Source organism: Aquarana catesbeiana, linkage group LG09, assembly GCF_042186555.1.
Source record: "Aquarana catesbeiana isolate 2022-GZ linkage group LG09, ASM4218655v1, whole genome shotgun sequence".
In the NCBI taxonomy this organism is placed as follows: Eukaryota; Metazoa; Chordata; class Amphibia; order Anura; family Ranidae; genus Aquarana; species Aquarana catesbeiana.
This window is the reverse complement of record NC_133332.1, coordinates 209,083,697-209,091,880: the sequence shown is the minus strand read 5'-3', so window position 1 is coordinate 209,091,880 and position 8,184 is coordinate 209,083,697. Positions and strand designations below refer to the sequence as shown.

Genomic DNA, 8,184 nt, shown 5'->3' with positions numbered 1-8,184 from the left:
ACACATTTTCCGTTGGAAAGTCCGACCGTGTGTACGGGGCATAACAGTGTATGGGCCAGCTTAATGTAACAACTGTAAAAAAAACTCAAAATAAACACTCACTAGTAATATGCTATACTATCTGTTCAAATATTTTTTTTATGTCACAGTATAAACACCAAAGCTATTTTATAGATAAACGATACTGAAAGTCTTAGTGCATCCATGTCCTAATATATATATATATATATATATATATATATATGTATATACTCTTTTTATTACTCCGGCCCATAAACATTTTGATGGTAGGCGTAATTATAAACGGTTTATTAGCAAGTCCCAGTGGAGTGTAAATAAAGTTGACAGATGCTATATAGTGACATGTCACTTGCCCACACATTTGTGGGTTGTATCTCCTTTAGGATGGAGTTTGAGATTCTGCAAAGGATGATTTGTCATTGTTATAACCAGCTGTACAGGTACAGCCTGATCCCTGGGACACCTCTGCATGCCCTAGGACAGCCACAGACAGACACAGTACCATCAGCAACTTCTCACTGAATATCATGTCATCCTCTGCAGCTCCTGATGAGGACAGGGACCTGGAATCACTTACCACAAACACTTCTCTACCTTGCTGGATTTATTTTACCAACTCCACACAGAATACAGCTGGGGCTCCACAAGCTAAACTTTTTTTTACTGCTTTGTTTGCCTATTTTGGAATTACCAATAACTATTTTAATTGATATTCATTTCAACCATTTTTTTTCTCATTTCTTTTTTATTTAAATTTTTTTCTTATTGTTTTGATTGTATATGATTTTTTGCGCTTAATGGACTGCTTTATCACATCATTCAATAGGAAACATTTGGGATTCTTGCTGTCTTGACTAAAAAAGGTTGACTTTCGCCAAAAGTTTTTTTTTTTATCTGCGGTATGCACACTATATATATATATATATATATATATATATATATATATATATATATATATATATATATATACATATATATATATATATATATATATATATATATATATATATATATATAGATAGATAGATAGATATATAGATATATATACAATTACATTTTTTTCCATATATATATACACCCATCAAATTTATTTTATTCTGCAGTATTTGCACTTTTTTTTCTCCTATATTTTGAATCATTTATATATACTTTTAAATATAAAGACAAAACATGCGGTATAGTTTGGAATGAATACAAATACAACAATATTAATGAAGTCTTTAACACGGGGGGCAAATAAATATTATAATAGTTTTGCAAAATTTTATAATAATTGTAATTTTTGTTTAGACTTTGGATACAACTTCTATATCATACCGCACATTTCTATTTTCTTTCTGAAGTTACAGCAGATCTCTTCATTGTGACTGTCAAATATTTTTGGTATTTGCCTGTATCTCATTCACAGCGAATTGCTTCATTTAATTGTTTTTTTTTTTCTAGTCATATGTGAAAAGAATAGTATCTTTTATTTTATTTTTTTTTTTAGTGTGTGTGCTTTCATTTCATGCCCTTTGCTGTTTGAGATGAGAGTGTTTTTTTTTTTAATGCATTTTCTGAACTGCAGAAAGGTGCAGGGACTTTACATGCAGGACAGTGCATTTTTTGATTCCTAGAATTTAATGAAAGCGCATCAAAAATACATGTTCATGTAATTGTTTGAAAATTGAAAGTGTTTTTGGCAGGGTTTTGTATTTAACAACCAGCCATCTCCTCCTCCAAAAAAAAAGTGCATGAAAACGCATGAAAAATGGGAACAAAAAACAAAAAACATTATATATATCAAATGCACACGCACAGGTGTGAACTTAGGCTCCATGTACACTGGAGCTCAAAAACGGCCGTTTTTTGGAGTTTGGGTGTTTTTTTTTTTTTAACAGCCCATAATCTCCACTCTGTTATCCTGTGTGTCCATGCACACATGGACCTTTTTTAGCTTTTATCAGCAGTGGAGTTTATGGGCTGTTCTCTGAACACCATAAAATCGCGTTCAAAGGGCCATTTTTCTGACCACAAAAACCACTAAAAAACACCAAACACCGATAAATGCTAGCACAAAACACTGTTAAAAGCGTGTTTTTCAACCAGCATTTTCTGCCAGCAATCTGGCGTCCAGAAAAAAGCTTTTTTGAGCTCCAGCGTGCATGGAGACTTAGCCTAAATTGTTTCTAGGTATGGAAAAAAGTCAAACATGACCCTACACAAGGACCCAGTGATTAAACTTTTTGAGAATACAACTTTTAGCTGAAGAGATCATCAGTAGCACACAAAGATAATATGTAAACAAGTTTTATCCATAAATGATCATAATAATAATAGTGTGAAACTGTGGTAGGGATATTAGAGTGTAAGCCCCTCTGGTTCAGAGACTGATGTATATGTCTCAGTGTTCTCTGTACAGCACAGTGAAATCTGTCAGGCCACATAAATGAATAATAATCATCATCCTCATCATAATAGTAATTATGGTAGGGATATTAGAGTGTAAGCTCCCCTGGTTCAGAGGCTGGTGTATATGTCTCAGTGTCCTCTGTAAACACAGTGAAATATTTCAGGCTATATAAATGTATTAGTAGAGTATGTATTAGAAGTAATAATCATAATAATAAAGATAGCAGCATGTAACTGTATTATGCTGCGTACACACGAGCGGACTTTCCGGCAGACTTGATCCGACGGACCGGACTCCGTCGGACAATTCGATCGTGTGTGGGCTCCAGCTGACTTTTTTTTCACAAAAGTCCAACGGACCTAGAAATAAAACATGTTTCAAATCTTTCAGACGGTCTCGAGTTCGTTCGAAAAACCCGCTCGTCTGTATGCTAGTCTGACGGACTAAAACCGACGCTAGGGCAGCTATTGGCTACTGGCTACCAACTTCCTTATTTTAGTCCGGTCGTACGTCATCACGTACGAATCCGTCGGACATTGGTGTGATCGTGTGCAGGCAAGTCCGTTTGTTAGGAAAGTCCATAGGAAGTCCGCCGAAAGTCCGTCGGATAGACCGTCGGACCAGTCCGGTTGAAAAGTCAGCTCGTGTGTACGCAGCAATAGAGAGTGTAAGTTCTTCTGCGTGTATTTGGCTCAATTGACTTTGTACAGCACTTCAGAATATGTCAACTTAATATGGGAAATTTGTGGATACTTCCCACTTAAAGTGGAACTCAGGCCCAAATGTTTTATTTGTTATTTTAAGTTATGTGGGAAAGGGTTAGAACGGCTGTGAGGTTTTTGCTTGCTGCCCTCTATTTCTTCTGTGCTTGTCCGGGTGACCACACAGAAAGGGACAAGTAATCTACTTAATGCGTAAACATATACTATAGCAATGTTAACCCTTAGAGAATATCTGGCCCTTCCCTGATTCATCCAAAACTAAAAAAAAACTTAAAAAAAAAAAAACTTTTTTTTTGGCTGGAGTTCTACTTCAACAAACACTGATAATTATCTCCACTTTGCTGGGAAAGTCGATCATTTTATTATCACACAGCTCGTCGGTTTGGTGAGAGCGCCCCGAGGACTCACGAATCTTCACCGTGCCGACCTGCACTGGAATCCAACCTGTCACTGGGAGATAAATGTCAGAAATGTGCTCATGTTTATAGGCCGTACTTTCCTAAAATATGCTTCTAAGGCTATACTGAGCACACCAAAAACTCTGACAGCTTCTTGATGACTTGTTTTAAGATGTAGAAAACTGGAAAAGTGCTGAACTTTTTCTCTTGCTCTGTGAATTTTTCCCACGGAAAAAAAATAGGGCAGCGTTTTTAGAGGAATGAACGTAAGGTCAGGCTGAGAATATAATTAGATTCATTGTGTTGACTTCAGCATCCTCTTCACTGGTCAAGTGGTTTTATATTCAGCAAAAATCCGGAGATAGTGTGGGTCAGTTATTGGGCAGAGCGATAAGGGTGGTATCTGGGGGGCGGTTTGTGGACTCTATCAGTATGAAACAACAAAACACTTTACAAAAAAAAAGACGACAGATCATTTGGATATTTGTTACTGTAAAGTCAATCAGACCTCCTGTAAAGTCAATCAGACCTCCTGTAAAGTCAATCAGACTGATTCCTGCTAGGAAGACCGTGGATTCTCTATTGTAAGTGTACAGATAATAGGAACATTTAAATGTAAATTCATTAAAACTTTTAACAGAGTCCCGTTGATTAAAACATCAACTCTATTTGCCAGCGTTGATTGTTTTCCCACAAGATTAATGATGAAACATGGTTGGTTGCTATCAGACTGTGGGTTCTTTCCAGTCAGGGTAGACATATTATTGGTTCTTTACTGTAAGACACACTGGGAACTCTTTACACCGTCAGACAATTTACCTTTATTGTAAGTTAGATCAGAAAGTGCGATAAGGGTGGACATTGCTTGAAAGTTGCAGAAGTTGTCAGACTGTGAAACCTTCACAGCCAGTAAAATGGATTGTTTCCTCCAAAAGTTGTCAATTTTATAAAAATTGTTAAAAGTTTAGAGAAGTTACTATTTATTTACTGTAGGGGTGGTCAGTTGTCTGATTCTTTACAATAAGGGGAGTTCTTTACTAGAATCCACCAAAGGTAGCCATTTAGTAGATTTCTTATTATAAGGGAAAATATGGTTCTTCATAGTAAGCATAGTCATATTGTGGATTCTTTACTGTAAGGGTGGCTGCATGGTGGATATCATAAGGGTAGTCAGAAGGGGGTAGATTTACTAAAACTGGTGCAATCAGAATCTGATGCAGCTGTGTATGGTAGCCAATCAGCTTTTAATACCAGCTTGTTCAATTAAGCTTTAGCATTAAAACCTGGAAGCTGATTGGCTTCTACAGGCATACCCCACTTTTAAGTACAAAATGGGGTTTATTTATTATAGCTGGAGAGTGCAAAAACAGGCTCACTTCTGCATAGAAACCAATAAGCTTCTAACCTCAGCTTGTTCAATTAAGCTTTGGTAATAAAACCTGGAAGCTCATTGGTTTCTATGGAGAAGTGAGCCTGTTTTTGCACTCTTCAGCTTTAGTAAATAAACACCTTTGGTCTTTACAGTGATCATAGCCACATTCCTTGCTGTAAGGGTTGTCATATTGTGGATTCTTTACTGTACTGATAGTCCTATTATTATTTACAATAATAAAAGCCACATAGTTTATACTTTATTGAATGACCAGCCTCATGTGTTTTTTGTAATATAAGAATAGCCACATGGTTGATTGTTTACCATAGATTCGTTATATGGTTCCCTACAGTAATGGTAACCACATGGTGGATGTAATGATTGCCATATAGTGGATTCTTTACATTATGGATAGCCTTCTGGTTATGTACAGTAAGCTTAGCCACGTGTTTATTCTTTACTGTAAGAGCAGAGATATGATTAATTATCTACTGTAAGGTTATCCATATGATGGATTCTTTACTCTGAGAGCAGTCATATGGTGGATTCTTTACTGCGAAAGAAGTCATATGGTGGATTATTTACTGTAAGAGCAGTCATTTGGTGGATTCTTTACTGTGAGAGCAGTCATGTGGTGGATTTTTTTTACTGTAAGAGCAGTCATTTGGTGGATTCTTTACTGTGAGAGCAGTCATTGGGTGGATTCTTTACTGTGAGAGCAGTCATTGGGTGGATTCTTTACTGTGAGAGCTGTCATATGGTGGATTCTTTAATGTGAGAGCAGTCATGTGGTGGATTTTTTACTGTGAGAGTAGTCATATGGTGGATTCTTTACAGTGTGAGCATCCAGTCTTTGTATGTATTTATAATTATAACCCTGGCCAAGTGTTCATTCGTCTATTTATTTCCATAATAACAGTCAAATTGCAGATTCGTTATTATAAGGATAGGGTGGCTAAATGTCTACAGGGTAGTCTTGACATTGACAGACACAAACACTACAACCGGGGCATGTGAACACCCCGTCCGCTGCTTTTGCAGCCAAAACAACATGGCTCAACTGCATGTTTTTAGCTCCCCCCAGCTGCAAGTCTAAATGCTCCCTTTGTTCCATTTATGAAGAGAAAGTTGTTGAGCTTGTATTTAATCACAAAACATTCATGAGGACAAGTTAAACTATTTTAACAGTTTCTGTGTTTTTATGTACACAGTGCTCACTTAAGACTAGAGAAGACCGGTCACTAATCAAGATGAACTGGATACAAGTATGTCAATGCAGTCTGTCTGTGAACCCAAAAACTTTTACTGATGAAACCCGATACAGAGAATTATAACAAGGAACAAGGAAAGTGCCGCTGTGCAGTATCCATGCATACAGAATAGGAGGATTCTGACAATTACACCCAGCATACTGAAAATGAGAAGAACTACTGGGGAAGATTTACTACAACTGGTACACACAGAATCTAGTGAAGCTCTGAATAGTAACCAATCAGCTTCCAGATTTTTTTGTCAAAACTTAATTGAACAAGCTGAAGTTAGAAGCTGATTGGTATCTATGCACTAGTTTTAGTAAAGCTCCTGCTATGTGTAGATTTTGGTAATAGAATAGGAGCAGGCCGCTCATACTTTTCACAAAAATAAAAGATGTGATCAGTATTTTCTTGAAGCTGCAAAAAAAAAAAAAAAAAACAATGAATACATATTTTAAATATATTGTTTTAAATGTATTTTGTAATTTGCATTACAAAAGCGCACTCAGTCGAACTAATGTAGTCTTTTGTGGGGTGCATACTGCCCAATTTTCTTCTTTTTACCACTCCGCTCTGTGCCTTCTCTTTGGTGGTATTTTTTTTATACATATGAGGACTTGTGTAGCCCCTAAATTCCAGTCAAGCAGAAATGGCTGCAAACAGCAGAACAAAACCTAGGAGGGCAGAGACAGTAGTGATGGAACTTATGGTATGCCAACAGTTGGGCCACAGGAACAAGTAGACAGTTTATCAAGGAAATGCTGAAAAGGGTATTTTGATTTTGCTTTAGTTGCTGTTCAGTGAACCTATGATGGTGGACATGTATGTTCTTGTCTAGTGTAACCTTTCTCTGCTTCTCATTGACACTGCCATCATTTACACCCTGCTGTCAGCTGCGACTCGCTGGCAGGTGCACCATCGCAGGTCATGTCAGGCTCTTCACATCCCACTGTCCTGCTACACGCAGTGACACGATCTGCAAACACCTCATTTCTACATCCACTTTACAGCACCTGGAATAGAGATGAAAGATGGGGCCCCTCCTCTGTACTCAGAAGCAGGGAGCAACCCAGGGGCATCCATTTCCCACCGTATAACCTGCCTGTAGCAAAAAAACAGCAGTTTTCCCAGCCAACAACTGCGATATGTGTGTTTCCTCACCTGAAATTCTCTATGCTGTTGGAGGACTGTGCTCCTTCTACTATATACCATAGCTCCCAACTGTCCCTGATTTCAAGGGATTGTCCCTGATTTAGAACAAAGTCCCTCTGTCCCTCTTTCCTCCTCATTTGTTCCCCATTTTGGTCTGATCTACAGTATTTCACAAAAGTGAGTACACCCCTGTATTGTAAATATTTTATTATATCTTTTCATGTGACAACACTGAAGAAATGACACTTTGATACAATGTAAAGTAGTGAGTGTACAGCTTGTATAACAGTGTAAATTTGCTGTCCCCTCAAAATAACTCAACACACAGCCATTAATGTCTAAACTGCTGGCAACAAAAGTGAGTACACCCCAAGTGAAAATGCCCAAATTGGGCCCAAAGTGTCAATATTTTGTGTGGCCACCATTATTTTCCAGCACTGCCTTAACCCTCTTGGGCATGGAGATCATCAGAGCTTCACAGGTTGCCACTGGAGTCCTCTTCCACTCCTCCATGACGACATCACAGAGCTGGTGGATGTTAGAAACCTTGCACTCCTCCACCTTCCATTTGAGGATGCCCTGCAGATGCTCAATAGGGTTTAGGTCTGGAGACATGCTTGGCCAGTCCATCACTTTTACCCTCAACTTCTTTATCAAGGCAGTGGTCATCATGGAGGTGTGTTTGTGGTTGTTATCATGTTGGAATACTGCCCTGTGGCCCAGTCTCCGAAGGGAGGGGATCATGCTCTGCTTCAGTATGTCACAGTACATGTTGGCATTCATGGTTCCCTCAATGAACTGTAGCTCCCCAGTCCCGGCAGCACTCATGCAGCCCCAGACCATGACACTCCCACCACCATGCTTGACTGTAGGC

The 8,184-nt window shown here is 38.2% G+C and overlaps 1 long non-coding RNA gene across 2 annotated transcripts; it reads left to right on the top strand.

Moving 5' to 3' along the window:
• Window positions 1-468: 468 nt before the first annotated feature.
• On the top strand, window positions 469-6,672 carry LOC141108228 (uncharacterized). Of its 2 annotated transcripts, none has more exons than XR_012236033.1 (2): window positions 469-884; window positions 6,117-6,672. It is a non-coding gene; the product is annotated as an uncharacterized lncRNA (long non-coding RNA). The 2 variants fall into 2 exon arrangements; XR_012236034.1 differs by having other exon boundaries at window positions 469-920.
• Window positions 6,673-8,184: the final 1,512 nt, after the last annotated feature.